This window comes from Dermacentor variabilis, unplaced genomic scaffold (genome assembly GCF_050947875.1).
Source record: "Dermacentor variabilis isolate Ectoservices unplaced genomic scaffold, ASM5094787v1 scaffold_14, whole genome shotgun sequence".
Lineage (NCBI taxonomy): Eukaryota > Metazoa > Arthropoda > Arachnida > Ixodida > Ixodidae > Dermacentor > Dermacentor variabilis.
In genome coordinates, this window is record NW_027460302.1 from 4,746,167 (window position 1) to 4,766,050 (window position 19,884).

A 19,884-nucleotide genomic window follows, 5' to 3' on the forward strand; every position below is an offset into this window, starting at 1 on the left:
CAACAAAAAAAATGGATTGCTCGTTTCTGGAACTCCTCTACAACCCAACGAAACGCACTTGGCCTTAAAGTGGATTTAAAATTTTTGATCATTAATCTTAGCTAATTAAATAATTAGGCAGAATATAAAAATACTCCCAAGGAGTGCAACATGACGGCAAAGCATATGTCTTTAATTTTATTCAGTTGCGGCTAACCATTTTTTTTTCAACAGCTTGGTTGAAGTTACGTGAAGCACCTTATATATTCCCAGGCAAACTTCCTATTGTCTTTTTCGAGTAGCCTTTATCAGCCTTCTATCGGAACTCCTCTAATCAATCTCCTAGCTAGATTGGTCTTACAGCCGGCATGTGACAACAATAGCCAAAGATATCTCCTCTCCGAGCGGGGCTCATTTGTAACATGCAAGGAGCCCCAGCTTCGGAATCATAAGACTTGGCTGCAACTCCGGTAAGCGGTCACGAGTCCCTTGCCATGTACCACCTCTTACAGGCTGTTGGATAAACTGTATTTTACATACTGCGCCTGACACTCTTTATTCTTACGAAAATAGGTGCTTGCGCGGTATTTCGTTATGGCGCCGCTCGTTTTACGATAAGCGCGATCGAACGCGCCTTCGTTGCATTCGCTTTTGCGCGATGAAGGCACCTTCGATCGCGTAGTGCGGCGATGACGAGGATATCAGGTCGCTTAACTTTAGGGGTGGGCGAATATTCGAAGATTTGTATACGAATCTAACACTACATACAAACTACTCGTGTATTCGTATCCTACAGGGAAGAATTCTGCATTTTGTAATAGTTCAAACTAACCCCATACGTTGCAACAACAAATTGTTAAAGTTTGGTTGTTTATTAACTGCACAAATGGTTGCTACTGAACTACCATCTGCTTACGAAGACATCGAAAGTGATGACAAGTGAGAAAAGACAAACATTTTCGGAGAAATGCATGAACAAAATGGCTAACGCAACCTTTGTTTTTAGTTTCGCGGTGGAAGCCAATATAACAGCCTGGGATCTTCGCTTGTATATTCATCACCTATCATTAAGTGTTTTTGGCAGCCTATAAATGTACAAGTTTTCTTCTTCACGTTAAAACCTGTCATTTCTTTCCTTGTGACGGGCTCTTTTACATATGCATACGGCAGCTAATCCATGCAGCAACTTTTCTTTAATTTTCTATAACAATATTTTTATCGTTTTTAAAAAGCTTGTGGTACATAGTTGTTCTGTCTTTGAAAGCTCTCACTTTCACCTTATTGCCTTAAAGATATCCTTAATTTGGGGGTTACATTACATAAGAGGTGGGTGCAGGTATGAGTAATCGTTAATCGGTTAATTATGGCAGTTATACAATCAGAAAATGTAGATGGGCTGGTGCTTGCAGTGACATCGGGTGGAAGGCAATTCCAGTCTATGGCTGAGCGAGGAAAGAACGATGCATCAAACGTAGTATGAACACGGGAACGGGCAACTAGCAGGGGATAACTACTGCGAAGGGAAATATGCACCGGAAGGCTGGTGTTGGGCGGAAGAGGAAGTGAGCTGCAAAAACCAAAAAAAAGAAAAGAAAGAAAAAAGAAAAAGAAACTGATGAAAAATGCACATACTGGCGATTGGACGACAAAAAGCAACATTTCTTCAACCTGATTTCGCGTTTAAAGATGATATGCTGGTATTTTATGAATAGCACCAAACACTGAATCTAGTGGCTCCATTCTGTAGTGATTCTAGAGACGTTATCAGATAGATTTGGTCAGCGCTCCAGGTGGGGGATGCATAGTGTAGTTTTTTTGTACACTTTTAAAAACCAAGGGTTCTGTTAGCTGATGATAGGATGTTTTTGGCATGCGTATTTCAGCTTTGGTCTTCGCACAAGGTTATGCCTAGGTATCTGTGAGAACTGGTTAATCCTACTGCGTCGCCTTGAATTAAGGGAAGAAAAAGAAGTTGCGTTCGCGATTAAATGATGTGTTTAGGTTTTGCAGGGTTGTCTTTTTTTCTCGTTCATTCGAAAGCTTGCCGATAGGCAGAATACAAAGCATGTTAAAAGTACGCGAACTGCTTTGACTCATGCAAGGAATCTAGAAGTGAACGATGATATCGTCCATGGATCCAAGGTTCAAGGTCGGGAGGGTGGCCGTACCGAAGGCCTGTTGCCCGGAGGTGACCGAGACGGCTTACATGAAGTCCTGAGCACGTACATAGTAGGTGCGTCATTGTCACATTTGGGATTTTTGTGTCACAAAGTGGGCACGATGATCCATAGGGACTATGGTACTGTTGTGGCCACAGAACGGTCACAGACGGGGTGAGCGCGACCTCGGCACGCAGCCTCCTTAATGTAACCTCCTCATGGCGGGTTAACCCTCCAGGAAGCTCTGACCCACACGGAGGTATAAGAGTTCGTGTGGTACGTCGGATCAGTCGTCCACAGGCGTCTTCAGGAAAATGCGGGAGTGGGTACGTTGTAACCTGTGGGTGGGCTGCTAAATCGGCTTCAAGGAGAGCCGGCAAGGCTGGTGGAGGCACCCACTGGACGCATATCATGATATTCATAGTTGCAGCAAGACGGTGAATGCCTTCTGAGAGTAGAGTGGACCGAGATACCCTACTTATGTCTTGGATGGCTTGAGTCGGGTCCGTGCGAATGATGAGCTGAGAATATTAAGCAGCTTAAACAGAAGGGAGCAACGCGGCCAAGCCGTCTCACATGGCGGCAAGCTCGGCAAATAGGCTGGTGGCGCAGGATCGGCAACATAAGAGCACGTCCGGCCTGCCTCTGGTATCAATGGGCACACGAGAGCTCTGTGAATCATGGTGCCATTAACACTAGCATCAGTGTATGCTACAAGAGTCGCATCGTCTTGATTATCATCTGCGCGAAGAAGGCGGAAAACTTCGGCATTCACCTGGGGAGGAACCGGGCTTTGCAGACGACCAGAAAACTTATTGTCACTTAATTGCACCCTGTTCGATCGAGCTACAACAGGTCCCGTAGAAGCCGGATTGCCTATTTCATGTCCCATGTACCACGCCAGTGAAGCAGCCGAGCAGAAATTTGATAGCTTTAGGGGGCGTGCCCATTGACCTTGGTGCACGAGTTGGTCGCTAGTGTTGAGTCGGGACTCAGCCTGTAGGCTTGGCAACGCAGTGAGATGGGGTAGTCCCGTTATGGCCCGCATGGCTTCAAGATTATTGGCCTCGAGGCGAGCCCATTCTGCCTTCGTGGGATGATGAAACTGGGCTCTGTAGACGAGTCGTGGTTGCAGTGCAGAACGGACAAGAAGGCGAACCATGTTGGTGCTGGCTCCGCCAGATTTCTTCGCAATCCGACGCAACGAGGCACGCGCCCCGGGGTATACTGGCTTTGGACCTCAAGGGGGCCTTCGACAATGTGTCCCACGGCAGCGTGCTCGAGAACCTGCGCAAGACGGGGTGTGGCCGCAAGACCTACGGCTATATTAAAGATTTCCTAACCACTAGAACAGCAACTATCCGGATAGGAAATGAACGGCCAGAGCCTGTGCAGCTCGGAGACAGGGGTACCCCACAGGGGTCTGTCCTGTCGCCTCTGCTTTTCAACCTAGCGCTCCTGCCCCTGCCCGAACTACTCAATCAGATCGAGGGCGTGGACCACGCGTTCTATGCCGACGATATAACGGTGTGGACGAACCGCCCGGGATCCGATGCCTGGGCGGAGCAAGCCCTGCAGAGAGCGGCAACGACCGTCCACGAGTATGCCAGGACCTGTGGCCTGAGCTGCGCTCCACAGAAATCGGAGCTGCTCATGGTACAGCCCGGAAGACCAAAGAAAGAGCCGCCGCCGAACATAATCATCACCATCGACGGCACAGAGATCAAACCTACGCAGCAGATCCGGATACTGGGCCTGCTGTTGCGCAGCGACGGCAGGCCCAGTATCCAAGTCCAGTAGCCAAGTAGCCAAGTCCTGAGCATGATCCGGAGAGTCACCAACCGGAACAGAGGAATCAAAGAAGAAGACGCACTGCGCCTGGTGCAGGCATTCGTCGTGTCCCGCGTAACGTACTCCGCCCCGTACCTCCAACTTGCGAAGGTGAACCGCGAGACGCTGAACACGACGATAAGGAAAGCAGTCAAACTCGCCATGGGCATCCCAGTCTACTCGTCAACGCAGAAGATGCTGGAAATGGGTGCCCACAACACGGTGGAAGAGCTGGTGGAAGCACACCTATCCCAGCAGAGAGTAAGGCTGAGCCGGACAGAGCACGGTCGGGCCGTCCTACGCAAGATAGGATGGCAAATTGAACAGCTACCGACAACGGAGCCGCTCCCCACAACGTGGAGAGACATTATTAAAACCAAGCCCCTCCCCCGGAACATGCAGCCGGGGAGGAACAACGAGAGACGCTCTGCGCGGGCCAAGGCACTGGCTCGACAGCTGGAAGAGGACCCCGAGGTACTCTACGCGGACGCCTCGCTTCCCAAGCACGGAACCAGAGCAACGGCGGTCGTCACCACCATTGATAAACTGGTCACAGGCGCGTCGATACGGACGACGAATACAGCCGAAGCAGAAGAAGTGGCCGTGGCCCTCGCACTCGCACAACAGGGAGTGAGGACCGTGGTCACAGACTCCCAGACCGCCTACGCAAGCTACCGCAAGGGGAACATCTCTCCCGCGGCACTAGCGATCCTCACCAAATGCAAATCACCGGGACGGGCCGTTGAGCTCGTGTGGGTCCCGGCTCACTCGCACGTGGAAGGCAACGCACTCGCCGACCACTATGCCCGAGAACTTTCAATCCGGGCCGAGGACGAGCCAGAGCTACCGCACCCCGTGACAAGCTACAAAGAAATCACGCAAATGTACAGAAGCGGCAGATGTAGGCTTCCCCGTCCGCATCCGCAACTCAACCGAATGCAGCAAACGATCGTTCGACGCACGCAAGCGGGGTCGCTAGCGCATCCCGTGCTCTTGCACAAGATGTTCCCAACAGAGCATGACACTTCATGCCCTTTTTGCAGACGGTCAAAAGGCACTCTAGCACACATCCTTGCAGAGTGCACTAAGCTCAGGAACCCCCCACCATCCCTACCCCCCACCCTCCCCAGTCCCAACCCCCCGAGCGATGAGAGACCTTGTTGTCTAGCCCCGACCTACCGACCCAGCTCGCGCTGGCGGCTAGGGGCCAGGAACTGCTGGACGCATATGGGACCTGAGAAGAAGGTTCTACCCCATCTGGTGCCAGCGCGCACCAACTGTCACTAAGGTCTCAGCACAAAAGTTGATTCTCTCTCTCTCTCATCAACTCAATCGTTTCTGCGACCTGTTGCTTTGCATTATTGACCCATGGTCCCACAGAACCGGAGGAATCCATTTCAAGGCCGAATACACGGAGAGTTAAAGCCTCATGTAGTGGCAGCTGATCGAGAATTAACTGAAGACGCCGGAGCACCAGTAGACGGCGCCCATACTGGTTCGCTGCTGACATGTACATCGTCTTGTTCGTTGAAATTTCAAGCCCTATCTGAGCACACCAGTTGTGCGTCACGTTTAGGGCCTCCTGGAGTGCCTCTTCTCGGTGGAAGATTTCGGGATGAACTGAGCAAACAGTGATGTCATCTGCATACACTATGCACTGTGCGTCATGTATTGTCGCTAGCTCCCAACCCAGTGGAAGATGGGCAATGTTCAAAAGGGCCGGTGCGAGCACAGAACCTTGTGCGACACCATGATGCACGACGAATTGACCTACTCCCTGATTGGCTAGGTGAATGGAGAAGGCTCGAGCGTGCAGGAAGGCTACGACGAATGTGCGGACATGGCTAGGGAACTGAAGCCAATGGAGAATTCCAACAATTGCTTCTTGTCTCACATGGTCACACGCTTTACGAATGTCCCTTTCTGAAATGGTGCAAATTCTTGGGGAGCGGCCTCTGATGAGAACCATAGAACAAAGGTACGCAAGGCCATCCTCTGCGCCCTGATGAGAACGGAACCCAATTTGGTCAGGATGATGCCAGGAGCATCGCTCCCGCTACCATGTAATACGCATTGCGAGCATGCGCTCCATCAGCTTGCGTAACGTTGAGATTAGCGCTATTGGGCCCATATGAGTTTTATTGTCTTGGGGCTTTTCGGGTTTGCAAACAGGGACCATTTCTGCATGCCGCCAAGAATCAGACATGACTCCTGTAGTCCAAGGTTCGCTCATTGCCCCAACAGCACATAGAGAACCTTGCCTTCCGTGTTTTTATAAAGTTCATACGATATTCCGTCCGTTCCTGGTGTCTTGCATGGCTTCGACAGGTGTATTGCAGCGAAAGATTTCCGCCATAGTGAAGACAGCTTGTATACCATGTATGTTGGAGAGCGTAGGCGACTTGCCTGCGCCCACGAGAAGGCAGTTTCGAACAACGAAAGGAGGTGGTGCTGTGTCCAAAGTAGGAAAAAAGCTGTGGGCGACATTTTTTGCGAATACTGCTGGTGTCGGGCCCAATGCTCACAGGGCGCAGGCTGCGGGTTTTGGAGGGCGTCGACCACGTTCCCTTACTCGGAAGGTGCGCCAAATACAGGCAATAGACGACGAAGGACTGAGAGAAGAGCACCAGTCCTTCCAGCGGCCACGTTCTAAGTGGAGTTCTGGCACGCAGCTTCTGCCGTAAAGCGTTGGGCCTCTAACCGAATGACATTTGATGCAGGGTCACGTTGTGATGCAGGTTCTGCTTAACGGCGCGACGCCAGGATACGCAGCAGTTGAAACTGTGGAGCGGTTCTCCATTGATCAACCCAAGACGTACGTGTTGCTTCAACTAATACCTGACTAAGAAAATGGGACGGGTCCTTCATGGAATTGGATACAGTGCTTTCTGATACCGCCCTGTATCGATCCCAGTCCACCACTCGGCATATTCGACGAAGGTGGCCTATTTCGCCCGAAGATCATCATCATCATGAGCCTGGTTACGCCCACTGCAGGGCAAAGGCCTCTCCCATACTACTCCAATAACCCCGGTCCTCTGCTTATTGTGGCCATGTCGTCCCTGCGAACTTCTTAATCTCATCCGCCCACCTAATTTTCTACCGCACCCTGCTACGCTTCCCTTCCCTAGGAATCCAGTCCGTAAGCCTTAATGACCATCGGTTATCTTCCCTCCTCATTACATGTCCTGCCCATGCCCATTTCTTTTTCTTGATTTTAACTAAGATGTCATTAACTCGCGTTTGTTCCCTCACCCAATCTGCTCTTTTCTTATCCCTTAACGTTACACACATCATTCTTCTTTCCATAGCTCGTTGCGTCGTCCTCAATTTAATTAGAGCCCTTTTCGTAAGGCTCCAGGTTTCTGCCCCGTAGGTGAGTACTGGTAAGGCACAGCTATTATACACTTTTCTCTTGACAGATAATGACAACTTGCTGTTCATGATCCTAGAATGCCTGCCAAACGCACCCCAGCCCATTCTTATTCTTCTGATTATTTCCGTCTCATGATCCGGATCCGCGGTCACTACATGCCCTAAGTAGATGTATTCCCTTACCACTTCCAGTGCCTCGCTACCTATTGTAAATTGCTGTTCTCTTCCGAGACTGTTAAACATTAGTTTTCTGCAGAATAATTTTTAGACCCACTCTTCTGCTTTGCCTCTCCAGGTCAGTGAGCATGCATTGCAATTAGTCCCCTGAGTTACTAAGGAAGGCAATATCATCAGCGAATCGCAAGTTACTAAGGTATTCTCCATTAACTCTTATTCCCAATTAAAAGTTTTACGTAAAAGTTTTACTCGGGGACTTGTTTCATTGATGGATCTTGAGGGGTTATTGCTGGCTGTCGAGAATGGCGTTGTCGAGCTTTCTCAGTGGCCTTCAGCTTCGTAGGGCACGTACAGGAAGTGATGTTATGATGGTTTTTTTTGCATAGGCCGCATCGAAACGATGCTCATGGATCAGGCTCCATGGTGCCGTCCTTTGGTGGGTAAGGCAGGATGGCCTAATGTGTCCCTGTCTAAAGCAAGAGTAGCAGTACACAACGGAAGGCTTGAATGGAGGCGGGCGCAGCACGCAGCCGTAATACAGGGTACGTTCAGGCGGGTTATTAGGACCTTGTGGCGTGATTAGGCATGTACAACCGCTGTCTAGGTATCGAGCAGCCATGACCTTGTGCGTGGGACACGATAGTTCCTGCAGCAGCCTTTCGGGTTATTCGTCACATTCAACGCCATTAACCACGTAGCGCCTTAAATCAGTCTGTCGTATTTTCGGGCTCTCTTTCTGAAGTTCTGTTGGTTGACGTCCTGTAGTCGAACGTTCTGTAGTAATTGATCAATATTTAATTATAAATTACCAGAGACTTTCTTAGGGCTATGTAAGTTTGTTAGTGCAAAAAAGTAAAAAAAATTAATCTAAAAGAAAGTGTTATCCTGTGGAGATTGGAACTTGCGGCTTGGCGATTCTGAACCGAGTATCCACAGCGCCACACTGATCTTGGTTGTACCTGTACATTTTGGCCATGTGAACAGTAAGAATCTGTTTGCACTGATGCTTACATGTTGTCACAATGTGGCCTTACTCGATTCAGCGAAGCACCCATCAACGGGCGCCAAAGGGCTGTTCATAGCAGCCGACGGGCAATGCGGTTATTGCCGGCCACTCAGGCAAGCGGCCGAAAAGGATCGAAAGCAGGTTTAGAGATTATTGGCTTTTTGTCGTCGGCGCGACCGTGACACCCTGACAACTTTTTGTAGGAGCCCCTGTCTATTCTCTGCCCCGCGCGTGCATTGAGAAGCTTACTAAGAAGGCGGGGGTGTGAATACTCCGAAATATGTGTTGTGTCTGTGCAAGGCTGTATCCGCGAAGTGCTGACCATGTATGTGGTGTCTCGGTGCAATCCCGTGTCCACGAATTGCTCCCACTGTATGTGTGCCGACAGCGCCGTATGGCCAGCTGCCGTAGTTTCTCCCATGTTTATGAACGGACAATGAAGGCCCGGCACAGAATAAAGGGTGTGCGTATGTGGTGCAATACGACTGCGCGAACTCTATCAGCAGGGGGGAAGCACCCGTTCCCTCGCCCCTAATTAACAGGGGCACGGCCAAGACCAGGGGAAGAGCCAGTGTACAATTGGGGGAACTTGATTGGATCGTCACCAATAGCTGCCGTCCTCCAACCCAGGGCACTAGGAAAAGAAGTTATTTAAGCGCAGGTTTTAAACCAAGTTAGGCAGTATAGAGTCTAGAAGCTGAGCCTGCAATCTGCTTAAAGGGTCAAGGAGCTAGTGCCGTCCAGTATCCCTTGGGCCGCCTAGCCACGTCGGAACTGCGCGTTACTAGTTGGCGTAAGAGACGACAAACCAACGTCTGCAACGAAGCTCACGGTAGTTCCCCTCAAGTTAGCTGAACCTACTCGAGGGAAGACGTCAGACCTAGACTCGCGGGAAACCCAGCCCAGCAGTCGTATCCACCGCAACGAGATCGGCTTGCCAGCGTTCTGCGGGAAAGCTCTGCTGTCGAATTTACGCTTTGTGGAGTTGTTGCTGCTACCCGGCCATGCGTATGCCATCATTTCTTTGAGCTCTGTTTAGTGGACAACTGTTAAGTGTATTCTTGTGTAGCGTTAACTTCTATATCCACTGTTGGTTGCTCGATGCATTTCTTTTGTATTTTTTTTATTTACATAATACTGCAGACCTCATGTGGTCCAAGCAGGAAGGGCAGATAACAAGGCTTATTTACAAACGCCATGAATTTATTGCACAGACAAAATGTTTGATACATGACACAAATGAGCGAAACAAGTCAAAGGAAATACATTGCACATCAATCAGCACATCAAAATTCATTTGTAAGATTTCTTTCAAAACTGTCACTTGAGACAATCTGTTCAGGCAGCGCATTCCAATCGTTTATTGTGCGCGGAAAGTATGAGTATTTAAACAAGTTTGTTTTCGCAAAATATGGTGTTAGGGCATGGGTATGTTGGTGACGGTTGGTGATTGATCTAGATTCTATTCTTTTGTATTGATCTCGATTAAATGTATGTATGCTAGTGTTCTTGTGTTTCTTTTAATCATTGTGCCATTGTAAGTCAATAAATTTTCTCTCTTTCCCCCGACTCTGACTCCTTCGCTGTGTTCGCTTGAGTACAGAACAACCAACCGGCTTGTATACCCAGCCGACGACTTCGCGCTGACGGCGAGCGGGTCACAAGCCGTGACCAGGGGCGTAGCCAGGGGGGGGGGGGCTTATGGGACCTCAGCCCCCCCCCACCCGAAATTCTTTCGTGCTGTCATGCGCCGCCGACCAAAAAAATCCCGGCGCCGTAAATCACGCTCGATTTTGTCTAGAATGACCTTAATTCACGCTCGAAAATACATTTTAGCGCGAACATTGCCAAATCGGGCTGGATTTCGTGGCAACGCCCATGCTTCGGGAGTCACATATCGTAACGCAAGGAGCCCCACCGAGCACAAAATTTCAAGGGCGCTTTGATGGCAAGCGGGCTCGTCTCGGCATCTTGCGGAGGCCGCGGAATCTACGAAGCGCTTGGATTTCAAGTCTCAAACTTTGTGCGTACAAAGTTCTCATAACATTTTGATGCGAAAGGTGCATTGACATTTACAAAGTCGTGCTTTAGATCTTCAATTACGGAACTTTGTGGGTTTAAAGCTGTTGTAAACATTTGACGCCAAAGGTGCATCGACTTTTCTAAAGTCGCACATCAGGCCATACAACGAGAGAAGCCAAATCAACATACTATCAGACAAGTTGACAAAACACGCAGCGAGGTCCGATGAGACAAAGCGTTGTGGTGGTTCATTTGTGCTGTCAGGTCACAGAAAAGAATATGAACATTTTTTTTCCCACCTGCGCCAAAGCATCCATGTCAAGACACTAAATCCACCATTGGAACTAAGTTCTTATTTATTTTTCTACCTAGACTTTTATTCGCAAGGATACATTGAGCCTCTTTCTTTTTTTTTTCTTTTGTTCTTGTAACCCGCGGGCTGCCGATCCAGCCAGAGCGCATGCGTTTTTCTCTTGCTGCATCGACAACCGCGCTGCGCACTTGGATGCGCGTTCGTTTTAGAGCGCAGCTCTTTGGCGTCCGTTCCTGGGTTTCGCGTCGTCGTCGGCGTTGTCGTCGGCCTCGTAACCAGCTCCGCCCCCCTTTCATCCCCCCAGCGCTAGCAGCGACCGACTGATACCGCTGGATGCCGCTGTCGCCGCTAGAGAGTCAAGATAACGTGACTGCATAGAACACCGTCGCCGCCATGCAGAAAGAGGAGGAAAGGGTCCCCCCCCCCTGTTCTTGTATGGCGGATAGGGTGCTCTTCAGTTGCATCAGTCAGTCGCTGCTATCTCTTCCCTCCTCCCTTTATCGTGTTGTCCGCTTGCTGCGCGCGCTTCTGCCCCCATCGTTTGCCGCTGGGTGTACACGCCGCCCCCCTCCCCCCTCTTCCTGCGAGTCTCCCGTTGTCAAAGCGCCGGCTCGAACTTAATTCCTTTCTTCGCTCCTCCTCCAATGCAACGCCTGTGCGGTGGCAATCAGAGAGCCAGATCGGTGGCGGCGGATCTGTATATGTGCACCGCCCGAGCCGAAATTGCCGCTGCCGTTCGCCCTGTGCGGTGGCAATCAGAGAGCCAGATCGGTGGCGGCTTGACATAAAGACAAACAGCAATTTCCTAACACTTATGCGGGAGAACATCCCGTTCCTCTCGCTCGTAACGCGTCCCACGGCTGTGACAACCTCGCGAGGCACTTGTATAGATCTCGTCTTTGAGAATCAAGCATTGGTGTACCAAGTCGAACATATATCAGTCTATTTCTCCGACCACAAAGCTTCCTTCATGACTGTCAAGAACTGTTAGTGGAGTCTTTGTTAAAGGAATACGTGTGAAAAATAAAAAAAAATTCTGTGATAGCGCATACATGTGTTGCTCGATTTCTTTGCCTCAATCTATCGAAAAGGTGAAACAGCTTATTTGCTGTGCTCAAATTTCGCATTAGGAAGTAACGTAATCGTCGGTAATTTTTTTCTCTGGCCGACTGCATTTTCGCATGGCAGAGTTTTGGACGCTTTCTGGCTAGCAGACGAGAAAAAGAAACAATGCATAGTCGCTCGCCGCCAGCACTGCGGGGACTCGACGGATTGCAACGCGTTCGCTTGAGCGCAACCTCTCCGGAAAATTTTGTCTTGCCGGTGTAGGATACCGAGCAGTATGCGTATGGTTTTCTGTGGACCAAGCGTCACACGTTTTCTTCGATATTCCTTCGGTAGCCACACTAGGTGCCCAAAGTAGGCATTCGATTGTAGCCAACATGCTTTCCTTTGCGTTATTCTATTTCGCCGGCCCCCGCTCCACAAAAGAAAGAAAGACATTGTTGCGGCGCTGCGAATTGTCGCATGGTGAAAGTTCGATTTTGTTACTTCTTTTGCGGAAAGTAATCGGCCACGGGACGCTTCAGTTGCCGGATAATTTTATATTATTGCAATAGCAGCTATATGAAGACTCCAGGCGCATTCCTGCCGTTGCCCTCATGTTCCGTATAAATAAAGGCCAAGGGCGATAACATCGTGACCGCGCGCGGCATGCTCAATGTGCGAATGAAAGCATGGGCGGGGGGGGAGGAGGAGGGGGTGAGCCGACGATGAGTCTTGTGTGCGCAAGGGAGAAAAGCGGGGAGGAAGCGCGCCGCCTTCCGTCGCACGCGATACATTTTGGGAGTGGAAGGAGGGGGGCGGGTGCTGTGATCTGTGAATCTGTGGTTGCGCAACCTGTTTATTTGCCTTGTTTGACGCATTATATATAGTGACTTTTTCTTAGGTACGTAGATTTATTGCACACTTACACGTATATTTAAATATATTCTTGCGAGGTTTTGTGTATATGCGCAGTGAACTTTGTTTCCAGTGACAATTTTTTGCCCTGTATCAAGCTCTAGCTTCACATTTGTATATTCCATTGTATCTTCGCATTTCTAATGTACGAAGGCAAGTCAAATGAAAGTGAGACAACCCGCCCCGCGCAATAATGGTTCGGTTCATTATTTTCGAGGCATGCGCGTAGCACATACGCATCTCATTTACAAGTGACATGCAGAGGTGAGGTTAAATGTTCTTTAATGCTCTCATACACTGGGTTGAACATGGTTGCGTGACATAATGAACACTCCAAAAGTTGAACAGCTTGGTGTCGTGAGGTTTTTGATAAATGAACATGTTTCCCAAAAAGAAATTATTCGCCGTATGGCTGCCGTATGCGTTGAACATTGCGTTTGATTGGCCACTGTGAAGCGTTGTAGCAAACTGTTCAAAGGACATGAAAGCTACAAAGACGATCCATGGCCGGGCCAAAGCCACCGTGCAACCACCCCCAACACAATTGAAAAGGCCGTGGTTGCTCAGTGGCTATGGTGTTGGGCTGCTGAGCACGAGGTCGCAGGATCGAATCCCCCTCACGGCGGCTGCATTTCGATGGAGGCAAAATGCGAAAACACTTGGTACTTAGATTTAGGTGCACGTCAAAGAACCCCAGATGTGGGTGACGCCTTTTTGTCTGCAATTGTGACCGGGGATGGCTCATGGTGCCGCTAATACTAGCCTGAAACATTACGGCAAAGCTTACAGTGGAAACATTTGAATTCACCACTCCCAAGGAAAACAAAGGCCGTCATTTCTGCCGGAGAAGTGTTGACTTCTTTTTAGATCGTTAGGGGCCATTACTGATCGAATTTTCTAAACCTGGAGAGACTCTAAATCGTTTCAGATATTGTGAAATGTCGTATCGGCTGCGTGTCGCAATCAAGAACAAACGAGGTGGAAAATTGAGCATTGGGAACATCTTGCTTCACGACATTGCCCGTTCCCACGTCGCTGATGTGGTTAATACAAATCTGGCAAAGTTCAAGTGGGAAACGCTGCAACATCCCTCGTGCAGCCCAGACCTGTTGCCTTGCGTCTTCCACATTTGGTAAAATTTGAAGAAACTGCTCAAGTGAAGCAGATCCGTGTCGGAAGATGACGTGTAGTCATTTACAGATTTTTGAGGCAGCAATCCAAGGAGTTTTATGAGACGGGAATAACGCGACTCGTTAGTAGGGCAAGTGTCTAAATATTCATGGTGACTACTTTTGAATAAAGTACCCCGTGTGTCATATATTCGCATTGTCTCACTTTCATTTGACTCGCCCTCGTATATTTTGCAGAACTCCTGCTTTTTATATGTGCTCTCTGTTGCGACTATAATTTCCCAGCAATTGCTCGCAATACACAACCGGTGACAGCTGCTCCTGCGCAATACATTCTAACAAAGGACAGCGTCATTGAGATTTTCCCCTGGTCGTTACATATGTACGAAAATGTAAACAAGGTTGTTGAATGACAGATATATATATAATTCTATAAGGGGACGCCGAGCTGCAAAGTGATCCCCCCCCCCCCCCCCCCGAACGAAATTTCTGGCTACGCCACTGGCCGTGACACATGTGTATGTTAAAGTCGACGTGCGCCTTCACTCTGCTACGTCAACTGGCGCCTCTCTAGCAGGGCAAAAGTGTTGTTACCACCGACAAGTACTTCGTGAAGTGCTAGAACGTTGATTTTGCTTTACGATCTTTATATCAATTAAGAAATTCAGAACTAGACAACGGTTACCGGGGACCCTGTTAGGGTTGTTAGTGCTAATTTCGACAGCTGTCCGTCGTTCATTACCCTTTTGAGCGCGCATATAATTCGTGTGTTCGGTGCAAAACAGCTACATAAAAATTGGTGGAGCAGTGCTTATTTAGACAGCGTACCGGTTTCTCACGGCAGAGCTTGTGCCAGAATACTGATACCCGAGCGAGACAAATTTTTACGCAACTTTGTGGAACAACTCAAAACTTCTTATCCGCTTGGCAAAAAGCTCACGCAACATTTCTGTGAAATCAACTAATGTGTCAGCTTAATAGCACATGTATGTGCATAGGCCTGCGTGCCACATCTTACTAAATAAAACAAAATGGATACGCAGCCATCCCAGCATGTGCTACGATTTTGGTCAGTGGCCGATTTTGAGGAGGCCGGGAGGTTGATTGCTGGTGCCTGGTCGTCACGGCACAGTTACAACAATCGGCCACGTCAACTTTATTACCGGTGTCAGTGCTAGCAGCACTGCCGGATTCCTAGAATGCGCCATTGAATACCTCTCAAGAGAAACGTATAGTGTACACCGCCGATGTCAAACTGACATACAATTTGAAAACATCGCCACCAAAAGCGCTTCTGTCACGGCGTCACCACTTATGTCGTTGCGATAGAAAGTGGCACACTTCTAACGCCACGACAGAAAGTGTCCGTCGTCGCGACAGAGTTCCTGTTGCGACGTCAGAACCGCTGTCACAATAGAATGTCGTTGCGACTTCAGAACTCTTGTTCTCTCGACAGAAGGTTTCCGTTTCGAATTCGAAACCCTTTGTCTTCGCGATAGAACGTTTCTGTTACCACGTCAGAATTTCTGTTCGTAACGTCACAAATGTCTGTAGCAGCTATAAAAACGTCAGGAATTTCTGTCGTACGACAGAAATTTCTGTAGTCGCGACAGAAATTTATGTAGCCTTCTTCAAGTGGGATGGCAGGGTACGCCTGGAGTGGAAGGACACATTATTCTGAGACTTTTATCTGTTGCAGTTCTTCGAGCTTGTAAACTTGTGTCATAGTTGACACCCATACTGAGACCGCCTAGGTAGGTTTGTTGCAATAACACACGTTGTGGGTACTAGTTGGCGCACAGCTTTCAAACGATGAAGCGCCAGCAGTGACAGCACAGTAAGAAGGAACAAAGGCCAACAAAGCGCCTTGTGCTGTCTTTGTTCCTTCTTATTGGGCTGTCACTGTTAGCGCTTCATCTTTTGAATGGTAGGTTTGTGTAGAACGAAACATTGAAATCGGGAAGTCTCGAGGCAGGCGTCTAGGGCCGCTTGAATGATATGATTTTGCAGAGTGGAGATTTCATATGTAGCACGAGGCTTGATAAACATTTTCTACCGCAATGTCCTTGGCGACACCGGAGACGTATGTGTCCATCGTGCGGGCAGGCCCTGCGGTGAGCGAGGTCTTTTTGGCGCTGGTGGAGCAACATTTTCATTCGATGGAAGGCCAGTAGCTTCCGTCGTTGTCTTGGCCGAGGTGTGCGCCGGGACAGCAGGACTGTTGTGCACAATGCTGGTGGTATTCATCATTAGTGTAGCGCCTTCACACGTTGCACTCGTCCTCGTGAAGGAGACGCTCTTGGCTTGGAATGCCGCAGGGACACTCGCAAAGCCGCACAACAACTCGGGCTGGATGACGCAGCAGGTGCCGACAGACCTTGTAAGTAGGCGCCGGTAGGGATTATGAACCGCCAAGGAGTACCATAAACAACAGGGTTCCAGTAGCGATGAAAAAGCAGCAAAATGGGGCGAAAATTCGGAGCTACGCGAAGACACGTCCGAGCAGAACGAGCGCTGAAAACGCACCCCCCCCCCATCCCCTCGCAGAGTTAAGTTCCACAAGCCATTGGCGGCACCACTATTGTACACCGGACACCTGTAGGTCGTTTTGGAGAGCTAGCTGATCGGATGTGTCAGTAACCATGTGGTACACAAGGCAGACATCGGCGAACTTGTGGATGTTAGAGAAAACATGCGTCGGTGAGTCGTTTATATATATATATATATATATATCATCATCATCATCATCATCAGCCTGGTTACGCCCACTGCAGGGCAAAGGCCTCTCCCATATTTCTCCAACAACCCCGGTCATGTACTAATTGTGGCCATGCCGTCCCTGCAAACTTCTTAATCTCATCCGCCCACCTAACTTTCTGCCGCCCCCTGCTACGCTTCCCTTCCCTTGGGATCCAGTCCGTAACCCTTAATGACCATCGGTTATCTTCCCTCCTCATTACATGTCCTGCCCATGCCCATTTCTTTTTCTTGATTTTAACTAAGATGTCATTAACTCGCGTTTGTTCCCTCACCCAATCTGCTCTTTTCTTATCCCTTAACGTTACACCTATCATTCTTCTTTCCATAGCTCGTTGTGTTGTCCTCAATTTGAGTAGAACCCTTTTCGTAAGCCTCCAGGTTTCTGCCCCGTAGGTGAGTACTGGTAAGACACAGCTATTATATACTTTTCTCTTGAGGGATAACGGCAACGTGCTGTTCATGATTTGGGAATGCCTGCCAAACGCACTCCAGCCCATTCTTATTCTTCTGATTATTTCCGTCTCATGATCCCGATCCGCCGTCACTACCTGCCCTAAGTAGATGTATTCCCTTACGACTTCCAGTGCCTCGCTGCCTATTGTAAATTGCTGTTCTCTCCCGAGACTGTTAAGCATTACTTTAGTTTTCTGCATATTAATTTTTAGACCTATATATATATATATATATATATATATATATATATATATATATATATATATATATATATATATATATATATATATATATGTGAGACCATTGACGGGCGCCTGACGTTACTGGGAGGAAATTGGGAGCTTCGCTATTAACACAGACGAACTGAGAGCGCTCTGCTAATAATGATTTTATCCATTCCAGTACATCGGGATGTAAATTTGAATGGCAAACTTTCAGTAGTAAGCGTTTGTGAGGTACTTTGTAAAAATCGTTAGCGATGCCTAGAAACTGCGTCAGTTTGAACGTTACAATCAAGATTCATATGCAGATTATGAATAAAAATAGCTAATTGCATTTCGCAGGACAAGCCCTTAGGAAACCCGTGCTGAGAGGGATGAAAAAAAAAACGGTTCGAGTCAAGAAAATTCAGCATACGACAATAAATGACATGTTTCATGATTCTGCATGGCGCATTAAGGAAATGGGACGGTAGTTAAGAGGTGATTCATTATTATCAAGGCTGCAATGACCTTTCCCAGTCGCTGGATATGTTACCTGTGGGAAATGATTGTGCGAAGAGCAGCGATAAGTATGCCGCGGAGGTGAGCCAAGTACCTTTTACGAGCTTGGAAGTGATTTTCTGAGTCCCCGACAAGGATGGCAGCTTAATGTTTTCAATAATACAGGCGATTCCATGTGCAATGTGGTTGATTGCATTATTGATATCGGATAAGCAATTATGACAGGTACTGGTGTGTCAATTTGTTTGGTGGAGACGGGTGAGAATGTGGTGTTAAGTGTGTTCGCTCATTCAATGTCGCTGGCCTCTTGTCCAAGTGGGTCGGTAAGTGTTATAGTGCGTGTCTGTTGAGAGTTCAGTATTTGGCAATATTATTGTGGATTGTTGGTTAATGTCCTCGGCAGGTCTGTTCTAAAATGTGTGCGTTAAGCGTTTCAAACAAATTGCAGATACATATTTTCAACCGCATAATATTTGTCGCATGCATATACGCTTGGGTTAAATTTTGCTGTGCGGAATAGGCGTTATCTTTTCTTGTTTCCAAGTGTTTCTAAAGTCTTAGAATACCATTGGTTATTATGGTTGGCACTAAACGTTACTGTGGGAATCAGTTCGGCGTCTAGGCCTGTCATTGTAGTTTTGAAAATTAACCAGTTATCTTGAACAGATCCCTCTATAAGGCCTGTTTCACCCTGAAGCTTTTTTTATCGATAGCTTCGAAATTACCTTTGTCATAGAGGCGAATAGATTTTTGGCAAGTTTGGCGTTGTTCCAGCACAAAGCTGAAGGCGACACGCAAGACTATGTGATCGCTAATTTGGTGGAGATAGGTAACAAATGATGAATTTCCTGGATGATCAGGGAGTATGAAGTCCAGAATGTTAGAATATTCACGTGCGACGCGTGGTAGTTATGTGATTAATTTGGTGAGATTAAAATTTAGACACACATCGATAAAATTCTTTGTTTCTGCGCTGCTTGTTGGCGTTATGTTCTGCGAATTAATACTTAGGTAGTTGCATTCGCCAAACAAGAGAATGTGCGCGTTAGAGTGTTTAGTATTCAGTTGCTCTACACTCGAAAAACTAGGAAGGGTATCGCAGGAGTGAAGCTGCCGGTTCACTCTTCAAAGCGTCGTTTTACTCTCGCAAAATGTCGAGGAGAGTGAAATGCATTGTTCACTCTGTCAGCAAGGAGAGAGTGAAATGTGCTTTTCACTCTCCCCTTCAGAGCTAGAGAGTGAAAAGACTCTTGTGACAATAGAAAAGAGAGACTCTTGCGGCAATAGAAAACAAAACGTAGCGTAATCTTCTGCTTCAACTGTAGGTGGCTGGCCCCGAACATGGCAATGTATCATTCATGCACGCTGAGCAAAGAACACATCGTTTTGCTTCTAAGAGAACAGGCCGCCGCAGTTCAAAGGAACGCGTAGCGAGCGCTCTACTTTTTCACTCGGAGTGGCTCCACCGCGCGCGCGCACGCTCAAGATCGCGGAACAACACAGCAGCGGAGAAAGGTGAACCGTCCAGCGAGCAAAGGCCAGCCGAGGGAGATCGTGTTTCAGCCATCTCGCGTCGCCACGAAAACACGACAGTCGTTCGTCATGCCTTGGATATAACAACAAATCCTCCACGGTAAGTGAATTCTAACTTAGGTGCACATTCTCCGTATATGTCATGCTATCGCCAGGAAGTCGTCGCTGCGCTTAGCCGACGCGATTGACAAAGGACTAGGCGTACGCGCTGTCTCTCGATGTCAATCTAAAAAGCCAGTCGTCGCGATAACTGCATGTGATTTTATCACTTTGCCGTTGTCCGTAAGAGCTTTAAAAATCGCAAACGCTGCCAGAACTATGGTATGTTCAATAAGACGCCAGGCGAGAAGACGCTTAAAATGGTTGGTTCACCAGCCCGTGATTCCGAGCCTATGCGGAGCGTGATTAGCGTGCGTTTTGTGTGTTTGAATTTATTCAATTTGGCAGTCTACTGTGTACGGAA

General features: G+C 48.3%; 1 protein-coding gene across 2 annotated transcripts in view; it reads left to right on the forward strand.

Annotated features, from left to right (window-relative positions):
• The first annotated feature begins 359 nt into the window (after positions 1-359).
• Positions 360-19,884, forward strand: part of LOC142567826 (putative phospholipase B-like 2) — a 277,787-nt gene continuing 258,262 nt past the window's right edge. For both annotated transcript variants that reach the window (XM_075677976.1, XM_075677977.1), the window contains exon 1: positions 360-449. The gene's annotated coding sequence lies outside the window, so the exon portion shown is untranslated. The remainder of the gene's footprint in view (positions 450-19,884) is intronic.